Source organism: Pseudorca crassidens, chromosome 3 (assembly GCF_039906515.1).
Source record: "Pseudorca crassidens isolate mPseCra1 chromosome 3, mPseCra1.hap1, whole genome shotgun sequence".
Classification (NCBI taxonomy): Eukaryota; Metazoa; Chordata; class Mammalia; order Artiodactyla; family Delphinidae; genus Pseudorca; species Pseudorca crassidens.
The window spans coordinates 134,793,556-134,811,404 of NC_090298.1; the positions used below are offsets into that span (position 1 = coordinate 134,793,556).

At 37.1% G+C, this 17,849-nt stretch overlaps 1 pseudogene; it reads right to left on the reverse strand.

The window, feature by feature from the left end:
• Nucleotides 1–17,602, reverse strand: part of LOC137221948 (UDP-N-acetylglucosamine--peptide N-acetylglucosaminyltransferase 110 kDa subunit pseudogene) — a 34,036-nt pseudogene extending 16,434 nt beyond the window's left edge.
• Between the last annotated feature and the right edge of the window lie 247 nt (nt 17,603–17,849).

Below are 17,849 nucleotides of genomic sequence, written 5' to 3' on the forward strand. Positions count from 1 at the left end.
GCTGTCCCTTTGTGTCAGACTGTTAATGTGCACTCTGGCACCTTCAAATAATGTGGCTTTGTAACCAATTATTTACATGTTGTTTTATCCACAGAGAATCTTTTTTTTTTTAATAAATTTATTTATTTTTGGCTGTGTTGGGTCTTTGTTGCTGCACATGGGCTTTCTCTAGTTGGGGCGAGTGGGGGTTACTCTATATTGTGGTGTGCGGGCTCCTCATTGCTGTGGCTTCTCTCGTTGCGGAGCATGGGCTCTAGGCGCTGGGGTTTCAGTGGTTGTGGCACGCGGGCTTCAGTAGTTGTGGCTCATTGGCCCTAGAGCACAGGCTCAATAGTTGTGGCGCACGGGCTTAGTTGCTCCGCGGCATGTGGGATCTTCCCAGATCAGGGCCCGAACCCATGTCCCCTGCACTGGCAGGAGGATTCCCAACCACTGTGCCACCAGGGAAGTCCCCACACAGAGAATCTTAAGGTCAAAACATACAACTCGATTAACTACACGTCCTCCTGTTCACATTTCCCTCATCTTTTCTTCATCTTCTACGTTTCCTTGGCCCTGTTTATATTAAGTGCTTTTGCCATTATATTTGATTGTATTCCGGTGAGTTACCACAATGCTTTATGAGACACGGTAGGATATAAATGCATTTAAGTTATATATATATATATATATGTAGTTTGCTTGAGTGCAGTGTTTTTTGTTTTCTGTACTGAATTCATTAGCATGGGTCGGTGTAAAATTTAGCATAGGTCAATATGTAATTTGTAAACTAATAAGGTCTTAAAAGTGAGGAATTAAGTCTTTTAAATTTAATTATTTATTGTAAAGAGCAGAATAGCATACATAAACAGGTGCTTAAGGAAAACTTGTATTCTAATATGGAACTCTCATGAACACCTTTTTTTTTTTCTTCTAACGGTATGATAGTAGGCCATTTGATTATTTTTATGGCTTTAACTTTAGAACAATGAAATATTCGTAAATTTTAAAAAGTATTTTTCTTTATTTGATGCAGGTGGGATACTGGAGAAATGAAAGGTCAAACACCTATTGAGGAATCCATACTTGTCTATATATTGTATACTTTTATTTCAATAACTGATTTAAAATTCCTAAAAGGATGCTATAATAAGTTATTATTGCCATTTTACAGACTGAATTAAGTCAATTTCAGGGAGGTATGAAACTTGCCTAAGGCTATCCAGCTGCCAAGCGGTAGCAGTGAGAATTAAATCCAGGTATACCTATCGCCAAAGTTTCTGCTCATCTCTTTACATCATCCACTTTTAATAGCCAATGCTTTCCTGCTTACAAATAGGACTGAGGTTTCCAGATAGTCAACATTCCTTTGTAATCAGATAGAAAACTTACTGTTGATTCTCTAAAGACATATTCCTTTTCCATTAAGTGACTTTAGTTGTTCAAATAATACTTCCAGACAGTAGTAATCATACAGTTGGAGAGTAAGAACAGAACTCAGGGATGTGTCTAGCAGTCAGTAAAGACCAACTGGGCTCACTTATGATATTTACGGTCATTTCCTCTAGACTAACATAATCTGATTAATAAGACCCTAATGATTCACAGTACTGCCCTTGCCTGATTGTTTGTTCTTCTCCCTCTATCACTCTCTCTTTCCCTATATTATTATTATTATTGGCAATTTTTGGTGAATTAAATGCAGGGATTAGTATTCAGGAGTACTCATCACAAAAGCAGAGAATCTCAGCTCACACCAAAGGAAGAAAATAGAGAAAAGGTATAAATTATATGAATACACACACATACATACATGTGCCAACTATCTGTTGCACTTCTCCAAAATCTATTCAGTATCTGCACATTTACCGTATATTAGCAGTAAGACCAGAAATGAGCGTAACGCTCTGTTTACAAGGCACAGCAAACAGACCCAAATATGGAAATTACTAGCAATGAGAATGGGGAAGAAAAGACTACAACAAGGAATGTAGATGATATTTTTGTTTCCTAGCTATGATGCCAAATATTGAACTTTCAACTTGAGACAAGGAGGCCATAAAAAGTTGTATTAGTTTCCTAGAGCTGCCATGACAAAGTACCAGAGACTGAGGAGGTTAAACAACAGAAATTTACTCACTCACAGGTCTAGAGGCTAGAAATCTGACATAAGGTGTCAGCAGGATTGATTTCTTCTCAAGTATCTCTTCTTGGTTTGTAGATGCCATGTTTTCCTTTTGTCTTCATATGGTCTTCTCTCTGTGCATGTCTGTGTCCTAATATTTTCTTTTTATAAGGACACCAGTCATATTGGATTAGAGCCCACCCATTTGACCTCATTTGACCTCAGTTACCTACTTAAGGGCCTTATCTCCAAATACAGTCATATCACGAGGTATTGGGGGTTAAGACTTCCACATATTAACTTGAGCAGGACACAATTCAGCTGATAATAGAAGATAAGAGTAATTTAAGCAAGTAAGTAACTATTGTTTACAGTGAGTTGCTTAAGGATATGAATTTACTCAAGAAAAACAAGAAGAAATTACATAACGCTGTACGTTATACAAAGATATTAAATTAATCATCATAACATCCTGTGAGATGGGCATTAAATTAGACTAAGCAAGATGAAGCAACTTATCCAGAATTGTATAGTTGGTACTTTCCAGAATATAAACCAGGTATTTTCCCAGTTCCATTCTATGTTATATATTCATTTCATTAGTTGAAATGAATTTTGAGTCTTCATTTTGCTTAGTTTCTGAAGTTACATGGGGATAGAATGGAGTTGGATATTTTCAGTGACATTCACACATGGGGAAGGAAATTGAGTCCAGAAGCTTCAGCAATGTTTCCATGGAGAGCACTAACAACAGAACCAGAAACACCGTTATCCTTTTGGTTCAGTGATCTTTCCTGAAGCACTACAAGAATCAATTTTAAGAAGCCCAGTGTTTTCCAAACTTTCACCAATGGGCTCTGTAGGGTCCTCTAACAGTATCTAAGAGACTGACTAGTTTCACATCCCAAGCCACTTAAGACAAGGAGTTCTGATTGTTCTCTGTGAGGAAATCAAGTGACAATCATAGCTGGTGATTTAGGATAGTTTCTTCAGGGCCCAGGCAAAACCTAATACACAGTAATAATCATTGTTAACTGCATCTTTGACAAGGGTTAATCAGGTATCAAAGAGGTCTATAAATTGGGAGAAATTATGATCAAAGAGAAACATAGACCACAGATATTTAATTAATGCTCAATTTTTTATGAGTTTAACTTCGGTTAACCTAATTTTCCTTCATCTAGACAATTTCCAATTCGTCTCCACAAAGAGACCAGAATAACCACCTTCCAATACAAGATTTATTGTGTTGCTTTAATTTAAAGCATACAGTGACTTCTACATTCACTCCACCAAGTTTTGCCAGGAGAGAAAAGGAGACGTGATATTTTGTCTTGAATTAGATATGCCACCATACTTGACTTAGCTCATCCTACTGGAAGCACTTTGAGGGCAGATTCTACAGTCTTGTCTTACATCCTCTACGGAATCAAGCCAAGGGAATCACACAGTTACAGCTGGAAAAACATTTGTTCTGGGTTAATACTTTTAGCCTTTACCACCAAGACTTTATCACCAAGAACTACCTTTACAGTCTCTAAACAGGAGACCTTCTTGCCTTCCCTTTTCATATTGACTAGGAAGGTAAAGGGAAGAACTGAGAAGTACCCAAAGTCAGCTAGCAGCCAGCACAGATAAATCATCTGTGGAGATATTGTTTCTTTCAAAAGATATAAACATAAGAGGAAGTCCTAGTGTTTGAAGCAACTGTGCATAATAAAATTCCATGAAAACCTAGAAATCCAGATGCAGGTCAGTAACATATTGGTTAAATAAGCTGTTATGTTCATGCAATGCACAAGTGTACATACATTAAGAAGAACGAGATACTCTTTTCTATGAGATTCTCTTTTCACTGAACTCATCAGTGCTGCAAAAACAATGTTACATAATACTTTTTCTTTAACATTATATCAGGCATCCTCATCTTGTCCTGCATTTATTGCCAGTGTTACTAAAGTCTATCACTTACCTCTTTCTCTTTTAGACATATAATTTCTTCTTATTTTGGAAGCATTCATCAATCCCTATTTTACTCTTTCTTTTAAATTACAAATGTATATTGAATTTTATAAAATATCTTTTGGGGGATATTTCAAGTGATTGTATACTTTTGCTCTCCTTTGACCTTGTTATATGGTAAATTATATTTTGTTATTTTATATTCTGCTATTTATTATACATTGTATTCTGTTTACTTATGACATTTATTATATTATAATTACATTATTTTTAAGGTAGCATTTTGTTTTAGATAGACAAAACAACCAGTGGAATAGGAAGCATCTTAAAATTAGATGCAAGAGCATAAGGGAATTGAGATTAAAATAAAATTCACGTTTTGGATCAGCAGCAAAAATTATTCAACCAAAGTGGGAAAATATGGCTATCATAGAATTACTAAATTCTAGATACAGCAACTAGTTAAAAGTTAAAAAATAATGAAAGTGTAAAAGTATCAGAAACCTGGGAGACTTGAAATAAATTATTCATGAGGAATATCTTTCTAAGATACAAAGAAAAAGGATACATTTAATTATATAAGAATTAAAATTTTCCTCATGGCAAAATGCACTACAAAGGTCAGTAAACAAGCAAAAGAAATTGGGAAATATATTTAGAAATGGATATGCCTTCTTTACAACTTCTGAGAGAAGCACATGTTTCTTTTTCTTTTAACCTGTTATGTGGGTATTAATCTATAATGTAAGTGCATGGTTCCTTTCCTTTAACCTGTAATGTGAGATTTAATCTATATGGTAAGTGCATGGTTCCTTTCCTTTCATCTGTAATGTGAGTGTCAACATGGGGCACTGTTTCCAAGCACAGACTTTGGATGTTCCTGTACTGGTCCCGTCACTGACCATCCACAAAAACTTACAAATGTTGCTTTACTTTCCTGGGGGTTAGAGTCTTAGCTAAGAAATGCAAGCAAAATAGAACTTTCCCCCAGGGATGATAGAAGGTTTAAAGGAGTAAATATGTAAGTGACTTGGCACAGTGCCTAGTACAAGAGAGATCAATATAAGTACTTACCAATTTTTTAAAGAGACACATGAAAGAAATAAAATGTGGTGATTTCAATCTATTGATATATATTCTTGACATTAAACTACCTTTTCATTCATTGGATGACCTAACTTGCTCGTTCTTTTTCTTACTCTAGTGAACTTGGGTAGCTAATATCATAGTTTAAAATTTTTCCTTTTATATTTACAAGTAACTTTTACCTGTAAATTTCTTTTTCCTTACAGTCCTAATCTATTTTCAGTATTAGGATTACATAGACTTCATAAGATGAATAAAGGAGCATTCTTCCTTTGCTACTCCCTAGAAGTTTTTCTTTGTTAATATTGATGTTATCTGTTTAACAGAAGTTGGATAGAATTCACCTCCCAAATGATCTGGCCAGGTCTGGTATTTTCTTGGTGAAAGCTTGTAAACTATTGACTTAATTCCTTTACTGGTGCAAGAACTCCAGCTACAAATTTCCTCTTGTGTCAGTTTTGGTAAACTTTAGGAGCTAGGAAATTGTCCACTTTACAGAAATGTTCAAATTTACTGGCATTTCATATATTCTCTGTTTGTACTCTCTGCTATAACATTGTCCTGATTCTTTCTGTATATTGTTTACTTACGTTTTTGTTTTGCTTAATCAAAGTTTGTTTTTTTAAATCTTTTCAAAGAATATTCTTTTGACTTACTAAATCACCTCAATTTTATACTTTTTTCTGTTTTATTAAGTTCTGCTCATATCTTTATTGTCTATTTTTCTATGTTCTCAGGGTTTATTGTTTTACTCTTCTGATGTCAATTAAAACACTTGGTTATTAATTTTAATAAATCTTTTGACTTATAAATAGTTGAACTTTTTGAAGGTTCCAGCTTAGTTGTACGTATCTAAGGGTCAGCTCCTCCTCATAGTTGCTGGCCTAAGGCTTAGTTCACCCTATAGCAATGTATATATTGACATTTTTTCCCTCGACTTTCTGTGTTTTGCTACTTCTCACTTCTCTTTGCAGAGAAGCCCTTTGAAATACCCTTAACTTATTTTACAGCCAATAAGTCTTTAAAATACTGTGTATTTTTTAAGATAAATCAACTTATATAATTAGGCAGGAAATCTGATCTGCCATATTTTTAAAAACAGCATAATTTCACTCTTCTCCACGATTAATCTGCTGTATTACACGACCTTCGAGTTTTTAGCTTTATCAATGACATGTACTTTAAAAATGTTTGAAAGATCCTACCCAGTCTTTTAAAACATCCTTGCTCCTTGTTTCAGTTCTAGTTTTATGAATATTTTCTGCCTGGCACCTGATTATTCCAACATCTGATGGATGGCCTTGCGAATCTAATTCTGCTATTGATTGTTTTTGCTGATTCTCTCCACTTGTAGCTGATTTCTTCATTATTGTGTAAATTTAGATCATGAGCTCACGTTTAGCTAAACTTTATCTGTGGGAACGCTATAGGCCTGTGTTGAAGGTCTACCTCTCCAGAAAGGGTTTAGTTTTGTGTTTGCAATACCACCGATTTGGGAGCATTTTAAGTTCATTTCTTAGCTTGTGTTTGCAAGACCGCAAATAAATTTGCAACCCAAACACTGTGAACACAGATCTGCGGTTCAGAATTCTCAAGATTTCCTACCTGTTTCCTACCCAGAGCAGAGGCCAAGAGAATTTGCTCTTAGTCTCCCTTTGCCAGCAGATATGTTTTTCTCCTGGCACACCCTTTCATTAAAGGTGAAGCTAGGGATAGATAGGTTTAGTTCTAACTTCCCATCTAGTAGGGATGGAGTCTTACCTCTTGCCTCCCATGTGGTCATGGCCATTTAAAAACAAGTCTCTATACCAGGTGTGTCATTCAACTATGGCCTGTATTCCAAATCCAGACAGCTGCCTATTTTTTATGGCCTATGAGCTATGAATAATTTTCACGTTTTAACTGGTAACATTTTAAATGGTTACCTAAGTACCTAAATAATATCCTCAATTTTGCCTCTTTGGTCTACAAAGCCTAAAATATTTGCCATTTGGCTCCATAAAAACAGGATTTCCAGCTTCTGTTCTAAGCTATCAAGATCTTCAATCCACTCTTAATAGAGCTATCACTCTCACACATGGACCACCCTTCCTTCATGGGTCCTGGACATTTCGACTGCACACTTCCAAAATCAACCACGCACTTAAAAATAAGTTGTGTACATTTAACCTAGCATACCTAACCCTTTTCTTTTAGGAGAGTTTTTCAAGTAATCTTGCCCACCGTATTCTTCAGAACTTCATTAATAATGGCAAAAAACTGGGCTTACCTGGTGGCGCAGTGGTTGAGAGTCCGCCTGCCGATGCAGGGGACACGGGTTCGTGCCCTGGTCCGGGAAGGTCCCACATGCCGTGGAGCGGCTGGGCCCGTGAGCCATGGCCGCTGAGCCTGTGCGTCCGGAGCCTGTGCTCCGCAATGGGAGAGGCCACAACAGTGAGAGGCCTACGTACCAAAAAAACAAACAAAAAAACAAAAAAAGGCAAAAAATTAAAACAACTTAACATTCAACAAAAATGGGAAATGTTCATAACAATTATAGAAGCACATACAGTAGAAAACTACAAACTGTTATTGAAAGAGTGAGACATAACCTTTTATTCTTAGAGAACTATGTTTATTTAGGTCCCTTTTGTGTAAATAAGTGTATTTCTGTGTATGTATGTATACAGTCATGTATTTATATACACATACAGTATTTGTATGATATATTTATATAAACATATGAAATACATACCTATACACATACCTTTGATTTATATTTGTATACATACACAGGAATATCATTATATATTACATATTTATATACATTGAACTGAAAACTGGTAGTATACATATATATCGTGTATAAATGTGTGTCTACGTGCATGTGTAGAAAAGCGGGTTGAGAGAGATGGAAGCATGAGTTAGACAGGGTTCAAGATTTTAAAAGTAGTTATGTGTAGGTAGTGAGGTTAAGGCCCATTTGATTGAAAATATTGCATATTTTTACATCAATTGTTATGATGACCAGGTTCCTATGTAAATAAAATTATAAATAGCTATACATACTCGTATGTGTAATGTATAACTAAAAGATATGTAGTTTTATATATGTATTACATTTATATTATATAATACAATTATACTAATACATTATATATTGTGTTATATAGAATATATTAACTATAGTGTATTACATCAGATAATAATAATTATATATTTATATATTATGATATAATTGTTTTATAATCAATATTACAGGATATATCATATTAATATTATGAACATATTAACCATAGAAATACATTTCATTACTCATATATTTTGTATATAATATATGCTAGGCAAAAATATATATTAATATAATACATAATTGTTATACACTAATATAAATATTAGTATATTACATTTATAGATCAATATAATATTTAATATTGGTATATTTGTATTATTTTTAATATATACATAGCTAATGCTCTTTAAAGCCATCTGCTACAAGTAGAATAAGACCAGGAGTATGGCCAAAGCAAATTGTAAACATATTAGATTACTTATATTCATTTATATGTCATTTTCCTGGAATCTGCCTCTGGCTATTAGAGAGGACACACAGCAAAATCAACAAAAAGTGCCCAGGACTTAGGATCATTTCTTCATTGGAACCTCAAAGGAAACACAGTGCTATTCAGTCTCCCTTCAAAGAGCCAAGAGCAAACCTTGAAGCACCCAGTAAAAGCCAATTCAAACAAAAAAGCTTTTCCACTTAAACTGGAAAACGTTAAGTTCCCAAGAGACCCCCTACATCAACCACTGAAGCTCATTTGGCAGTAAAAACAATAATGTTCACCGAACAACAAGAAACGCAAAACAATAGGTGTTTTACCAAAAACACAAAAAAGCAGCTAATTAGTGTCTTTCCTGTTTGAGAGAAGGGGGTGGGAAGTGAGCAGAAGACCTGATAGGAAAGATAAAAAGAAAAGGAAAAGGAAAATAACAGTTTCCAGTTTGACACTCAAGCTGTCTTCTGCATCCACTTCGTCAAGACCACCAAGTCAATGTGGAGGCTTTTTCCTCCTTCCCTTTTCTTTTCATGAGACCGATCACAACCAGCACTGCAGATTCCATCGAATTAAGGAATGCTGTTGCCTACATGTGTGAATGAGCTGTGAGTAAAGTACTGAAGTAGAGGACACCGAAAGTGAAACGATTTCATGAATGTCCACGTGGCTGAGCAGCAAGTTAACCTTTCATAGATGTGCTAAAGAAGAAGAGTTGGGTTTTATTTTATTTACTTTTCCCTGGACTGTGTTGAATGACTATCATCGACAAGTTCAGGCTACTTTTTGCTGAGGATTAATGCACTGGGAGAGCTGAGAGAACACTCAACAGTAGAGCTGTCTTTTTCTTGACCAGTTCACCTTAGTTTCCCAAACTCTAAGTCTTTCCCTAATTCTTTCTCCTTTTTATTGTAGTAAAATGAACATAACACAAAATTCACCATTTTGATCATTTAACAATTCACTGTACCATTCAGTGGAATTTACTACTGTCACAATGTTGTGCAACTATCACCACTGTCCAACTACAAAACATTTTCATCACCCCAAGAGGAAACATACACCAATTTTGAGGAGTCATTCCCTATTTCCCTCTCTTCCAAACCCCTGGCAACCACTAATGTATAATATTTTCCGTGTGTATGGATTTGCCACTGCTGGACATTTCATATAAATGGAACCATACAATATAGAGCCTTTCGCGCCTGACTTCTTTCACTTAGTTGCATCCATGATGTAGCATGTATCAGTAATCCATTCACTTTTATGGCTGAATTCCCTGATCCTGTTTTCTTCATACTGTTTGAATACAAAATTTAAAATAAGTTGAGAGTGAAGCTCTGTTTTAAGGGCACATCTACGAGGCCAACTCTTTTAAAAAAGGTGAAAAGGGAGATACTGTTGTGAAATGATAATCGTTGAGAAGCCTCAGCCAATTTGATAATGAAAAGTTCGGGAAATGTTGCAAAAAATTATCTGCTTTGTATTAAAAGCCTTTTAAGCAAGGATTCAGGAGATTGTCTTTTTCTTGCAGGTAACTTAAAGGAGTCCGAAGGAAATAACTGCGCTTTAAAACAGATTTTGAAAGGATTCTATTTATTCTTAATAGACGAATGGGAGTACAGGTAGTTCACATCCAATATGGACTCCCTGTCCAAACACTGTTTATCGTTTTAGCCACCACTATCGAATTATATTTCTTGAGAGTAAGGCAGCTCAATTCCTGCATATTACTTTTTTTTTCCTGCATATTACTTTTTAAAATTCATCTATCAAATTATCAAATTCATCAATCCATTAATACAGTATAAACAAGAGATGTTCATGTTTCAGTGCAGTTCAAATATCAGGTATAAAGAACCACCAGCAAGAAAAAGAATCCTATATCTCTTGCCAGAATGTGGTCAGCTCTGGGGTGCTTTGCTAGCTGAAACACACTTTCATTGTTAAGAGGATAGAGGCTGTTTAAGAGGGATGAGAGCCAAAAAATGTTAACTACGTGTATGTGTTAAGAACAGTGCTAGGTTATCTCATATTCTATATCAGCCAAGGCTCACCATTTTGCATATGTGAAAAGCGAAGTTAAAAGTGTTTTAGTAGGGCTTCCCTGGTGGTGCAGTGGTTAAGAATCTGCCTGCCAGTGCAGGGGACGCGGGTTTGAGCACTGGTCCGGGAAGCTCCCACATGCCACGGAGCAACTAAGAGCATGTGCCACAACTACTGAGCCTGCACTCTAGAGCCCGTGAACCACAACTACTGAAGCCCACACACCTAGACCCCGCGCTCAGCAACAAAGAGAAGCCACCACAATGAGAAGCCCGCGCACCGTAACAAAGAGTAGCCCCCGCTCACCGCAACTAGAGAAAGCCCGCGCATAGCAAGGAAGAGACAACGCAGCCAAAAATAAATAAATAAATAAATCTATTTTTTTAAAAAAGTGTTTTAGTAACTTACTAAAAGGCACGCAATCAGTAAATCTGAGCAAGAATTCAATCCCAAATCTGTCACACTGAAGTTTAAGCTAATACATGAGATTAATAAAAACAGCACTAAATTAAAAGTTCAGAGATATTTTTAATTTCATACTCTTTCACTAACGCTCTTTGGAGATAAAACATTTCTTTTATATGGGCCTTAGTTTTCACAACTATAATAGTTGGAAGCTTGACTAGATGATCTGTATGTAGTCTTCCAATTCTAAAATGTTCCACTCATTTGGATTCCTACAATAATTGCCCTTGCAATACATGCATGCTGCCACCAAGCAGCCGTACAGACTATTAGTTCCTTTTATATCCCTAGTGGGGAGTGCATTTTGACATCAGACTTACCGGTCAATAGCACAACCTGTTACTATAACTATAAAATAACAAAATAATCTGGTATTATTTCCTGTAAAGCAGAAGCTTTACATTGTCTGTGAATCATATCAGAATCACCTGTAGGTTTGTTTGGTTGTGCTTTAACATCTTTATTGGAGTATAATTGCTTTACAATGGTGTGTTAGTTTCTGCTTTATAACACCTGTAGGTTTTTAAACATAGAGGAAATCCATAACCCATTGAATGAGAATCTTCAGAGACAGGACATGGGCATCTGGATTTTGGGCTCCCATCATCCGTATATTTTACTTTATTTTATTTTTTGCCTATGTACAATATTTGTCACATCCTCTTGAATCTTTAAATGTTTCTTTTTGTTTTAAAATTTTAGGATATTCCATAATCTTCACCTACTTTTCATACGGTGTTATCTGTTATGTTTATTCGATCTTGTGCTTCTCCTGGTTGTCTTCTTTTTTTCCTTTTTTTTTCGGCGGGGGGGGGGCCCTGATTCATGGCTTGCAGGATCTTAGTTCCCTGACCGTGAATTGGACCTCAGGGCCCCAGCAGTGAAAGCGCCAAGTTCTAACCACTGGACCACCAGGGAAGTCCCAAGACTTCTGTTTTAAATGACTTTTTTTCCCACTCTAATTCATTCCTGCGATCAGTTTCATGTTTGAACATTAAACCAACCTTGCATTACTAGCATAAAGCTACTTTGATTGTGATATATGATTGTTTTACATACCATGGATACAGTTTGTGCTTCTGTTTACACATTTTGCATGCATGTTCAAAAGAGAAACTGGCCTGTGATTCTATTCTTGTAATATTCTTTTTAGTTTTGATCTGAAGCTTATGTTGGCCTTATAAATATTTTGAGCAATATATACTTTTCTGTTTCCTGGAAGATTTTTATGTAAGATTACCGATATTTCTTCCCTAAATATTTGGAAGAATTTACTTGGAAAGCCATTTATTCCTGGAAAGCATTTTCTGTAAAGGTACTTAATTATACAAACAACTTCTGCAGTAGATATAGGTTTTTTAGATATTTTTCTTTCTTGGGTTAGTCTTGTTAGCTTGCATTTTTAAAGAATTTGTCATTTTCGATGAATTTTCAAATTTATAAATATAAAATTATCATAATTTTAACAGCTTTATTGGGATGTAATTTACATTCCATAATTTCAACACTTTAATGTATACAATTCAGTGGTTCTCAGTGTAACCACTAAAAGACTTGTGTAAGCATCACAACAATCCAATTGTAGATTTCTGTCCCCCCACAAAAAACCCATTACACATTAACAAGCTTTTTTCAATCTCCTCAGCCCTCTCAGCCCTAGGCAACCACTCATCTACTTCCTGTCTCTACAGATTTGCTATTCTGGGCATTTCATATAAATGGGACCGTACAATATGTGATCTTTTGTGAGTGGCTGCTTTTACTTTACATAATGCTTTCATGGTTCATCCATGTTGTAAAATGGATCAGTAGATCATTCCTTTCTATAGCTGAATGCTATTCTATTGTATGGATATTCCACATTTTGTTTATTCATTTATCCAGTTGTCATCTGAATTATTTCTACCTTTTGTTTTTAGAAATATGCTTCTATGAACATTCACGTACAAGCTTTCGTGCAGACATAAGTTTTTATTTCTCTTAGGTATATATTTAGTAGTGGAACTGCTGGGTCATAGGGTAACTCTATGTTTAACACTTGCAGGAACTCTCAAGCTGTTTTGTAAAATGGCCGCACCATTTTACATTCCCACCAGCAACGTATGTGGGTTTCAATCTCTTCTCTTACAGCCTAGCATGTCATCTATGCTGGAAAACGTTTCACATGCAGTTGAGCAGGATGAGTATTTTACTGTTTGGTTGAGTGTTCTGTAAACATTTATTAGGTCTTGTTAATTCATAGTCTTGTCCAAGTCTTCTATAGCGTTGTTGATCTTCTGCCTAACTATTCTATCCATTATTGACTGTGGAGTACTGAAGCCTCTACCTAATGTTGTGCAATTATTTATTTCTTCCTTCAATTCTTCATGGATTTTGGTATTTTCTTCTTCATGTATTTTGGTTTTACCTTATTCAGGGCAAATATGGTAAAGATTTTTGTATCTTCCCTTTCTTTATCATAAAATGTCCCTTTTCATATCTAGTAACTGTTTTGTTTGTTTTAAGTCTATTTTTTCTGGTATTAGTATAGCCACTTCAGCAATGCTTACGGTTGCTATTTGCATGATGTATATTTTTTCATCCTTTTACTTTGTACACATTAGACTTTTGAATCCAAGCAGTGTCTCCTACAGAAAACATTTTTTAATACCCAGTTCGACAATATCTGCCTTTTGATTGTACTGTTTAATTCATTTACATTTAGTTTTTATTATTGATATGGTAGGGTTTATTTATGTCTATCATTTTACCTTTGGTTTTCTACATGTCTCATGTTTTTGCTTTTTTGTTATTGTTGTTGTTCCTCCATTTTCCTTTTATGGTAAGTAGATATTTTCTACTGTAACATGTAATTCCTTTATTGATTTTTAACCACATTGTTTGAGTAATGGCTGCACTGGGGCTTATGTAATACATCTCAGAATCTCTTCAGATTTTTACTAGGTTCATTCCAGATAGAAACAGAAACTGTACTGTTATAGAGCTGTATGCTTTCCCCTCTTTTTTGTTTTTATTACATTTATATATGTTACATACTTAACAACATATTATTATAATAATTACTTCTCACAAGCTTATTTTTTCAAAGAGATAGAGAAGAAAGTTGAGCAAATAAATATTTTTGAGTTTGTCGGGTTAATCTATTTACCATTTCTGGTTCTCTTCCTTTCTTCCTGCGGATTCAGCTTATGATCTACTGTCATTTTTATTCTAACACAGCTTTGTTCTCACTGCCTTCATTGTGCCATATCATCAAATATATGATTTTTTTTTATGTTATATAGAGAACAATCCAAATATAGTCATATTGTTTAGGCACTTACCTTTTAAATTAGTTAAGAGAAGAAAGGAGAAGAAATTTGAAATTACAGTATCTTTTATAATTCCCTACACAACTGCTCTAGTCAGCATTCTTTGTTTTGTTCTTATGGCTTGAGTTACTGTCTGCTATCATTTGAAGAACTTCCACTAGCATTGCTTGTGAAGCCCGTCTGCTAACAATGAACTCACTCAGTTTCTGTTTCTGTTTCTGAGTTATGGTGAAGTATTGATGATAAGTTGTGGAGTGGTAGGAAAAAGTAAAATGCGATGTGCTGTATGATGTATGTTTCACTGAAGTGTCTTGGTCAAATTCTAATGATTTAGGATAGAAATCACATAAAGCAAGCATCACATTTCTCCAGGAATGTTCTGTAGAATGCTAATGTTAATGATGAATATGTGATCCCAAATCTTTCACTTGTATTGACCTTATCTCATTAATTCTTCTCCCAACAATGCCATAACTAGAGTTGAGTTCTAAAGTGTACCTTCCTCTTTTCCAATAGAAATGGTCCCACAATTTCAGAAAGTTCTCAAAGGTGAAAAACTGCACACGGCGTTTATCACGTTTGCAAATGCCAATGAAAATGCTAAGGTAACACTGTCCAAAATGCAATATTCTTCTGTGAGGGCACCCAACTTTAAACAAATACACATATTCTAAATACACCTTAGATCTGTGACATGTTTTGGCCAATGAAGTGTGAGCAGACATGATGGCCGTCAATGAGCAGCAGAGGCCTTAAATGGGCTTGTGCAGTTGGGCTCACCTCTTATGTTTCAGTGAACTTTGTGAGAAGACAGGGCCTGGGAGCCGCGGCCTCACAGTTGGGCTCCAGAGGAAGATGTGTGTTACAGACCTCAAACTGACCCAAAACACGGAGCAAAACCAGCCATCTAGAGGTCTAAAAGAGAGCCACTGCAGCTAGCCAATAGGTCCAAGAAAAATAAATTCTTGTTTATGGAACTGAGTTTTGGGACCATTTGTTCCAAAGCATTATCACAGCAAGAGCTGACTAACACAACATCCTCCAAATCATTGTTATGTAAATGGCTGCCACCATGCCTACAAGTAAGGCAATTGTGTACTCAAATTGTGAGAGTTCTTGAACTCTTGGTGCCTCTCCAACACAATGTACATGGCTAAATTTCCACAAATAAGTTCACTAATATACCACAAAGATCTCCCTAAGCTGTTATTAAATGTAATGCAAAGTTCTTTCTTTTCATTTTCTGCTTCTACATAGTTAAAATGCTTTTTATCAATGTAAAATGGCTCTTACCTTTTGGCTTCTGTCGTGAGAGTCTTTTGAACTCTGAAACACTGTAGGATATCACCTATAAATGCAATCTAAAACATACAACAATTGAACGAATATAACAAAAAAGAAGGAGAGTCACCGATATAGAGAACAAACTAATGGTTGCCAGTGCGGAGGGGGAGGAGGGGGCAATACAGGGGTGGGGAAGTGAGAGATGTAAACTACTGGGTGTACGACAGGCTCAAGGATGTACTGTACAACACAGGGAATATAGCCAATATTTGGTAATAACTGTAAATGTAAAGCAACCTTTAAAAAGGATATAAAATTTTTTTAAAAAGAAATCATACTTAAAATTCGAAACAATTTAAATGTCCATCAACAGGAAAATGCACATATAAATTATTGTATTTCCTTACATGGGAATCCTACGTAGTGAGGAAAGTACATGAACTAGACAGATCTTTACGTGTCAGCATGGATGAACCTAGCAAAGATAACACTAAATAAAGCAAGTAACAAGAGAAAACAAAATAGAATACGATATGCAGTTTAAGAATACTTAAACATGTAGCCTACATAGAAAGACATCCATGCCACTGATGGAGACCAAGTTCAGAAGAGTGGTTACCCAGGGTCAGCTGGGGAGTGGCTGTGCTTGGGAAAGTGGTCACACCAGAGACTCTTCAACAGGAATGCTAATGTTTCACTTCACACGCTGGCTGGAGGACGCAGGAGTGTCTGCGATGTTATAATGTGAGCACGCTGCATGTAAAAGCCATTGCTGACCACATCTAGGGGAACTGATGCGTGGGAACTCGTAGTGGGTGGAGGCATCCAGAAGGTGGTGGTAGAAGAGGAACGTTGTACACGTAACGCCTAAGGCCTGACCAGAGGACGACCACTGCTCTAGAAACTGGACACAAATCCAACTTCTATGGCCAATCTTAGAAGACAAACTGAGCCATATTTACAATTTTAACACTTTATGTGCGCAAAAATAGATTCAATTCACGCACCACAAAGCGGAAGAGGTGAGGAGCACTCCAGCCACAGGAGCTGCAGAGATGTTTATTTTAAAAGGGCAGAAGCAAAGCAAGGAAACGAGTGATTTGCTATGGCTTTAACGCCTAGTTGGTGGTTTGTGACTGGGTGTCCTCAGCGGTGTTCGTCACCCTGAGGCGCCGACAGGCTTAGATTTGGGTTGGTTTAAGTAGGCGGCCGCATCGCTAGAGCCACCGCAGGCTAACGGCCTCCTTGCAGGGTTAATTTACTAACACCAATTGTCTGAGTCCTTCCTCTTACTCAGTCACTTCACTTCCTACGCCTCACTTTCTCTTCTCTAAAGTGGATATTCACTAGTAAATTCTCTGTGGAGGTGTCAGTACAAAACAAAGGGATTATTAGGAACCACGATCATGTCCTGAATGCACGGAACACGTCACCGTTTGCCAACCACCGTGTCAAGTCAGCAGAAACGACAGAAATTAAGAGCTCTCCGCAGAAATTCACACACCCGTGCACCAGGTAAGGAACCACAGGCAGACGTCCACTCAGCCTTTCCTGTGTCCCTCACGGAGTTCACGCTCTCTCCTGGGCGGGGCGAGCACAGACACTTAGCGGGAGTTTAACTACTTTTAAAATGCGCTGATACAACCATGTCTCACTTTTGTTTGGATCAGTCAGCAAACGCTTTTTGGAAACCCCAAATTCTCCACACCTCCTACCTTTCGCGCTGCCGTAGTCTCGAAGCTGCCAACACCGCTCCTCAGGCCGCGTCGTCAGGGGAGGCGGGTCTGCGTGCTGCTCCTCAGGCCGCGTCGTCAAGGGAGGCGGGTCTGCGTGCGGACGCACGGCGAGCGCGCAGAAGTCCTCGAGCCCCGCCCCCACGGGCCCTCCCGGAGGCTTAAACCGCAACTGCGCGGCTCGGGAGGGCGTTGATGCCCGCGCAACACCAGGCCGCGCGTGGGCTCCGGAGCGCGGCATGGAGGGCCCGGCCTAGCTTGGGCCCGTGGCCCTATGCCTTCGGGCCGCAGCCGCCGGACGGTGGGCGCCCGAGGGGCCGGG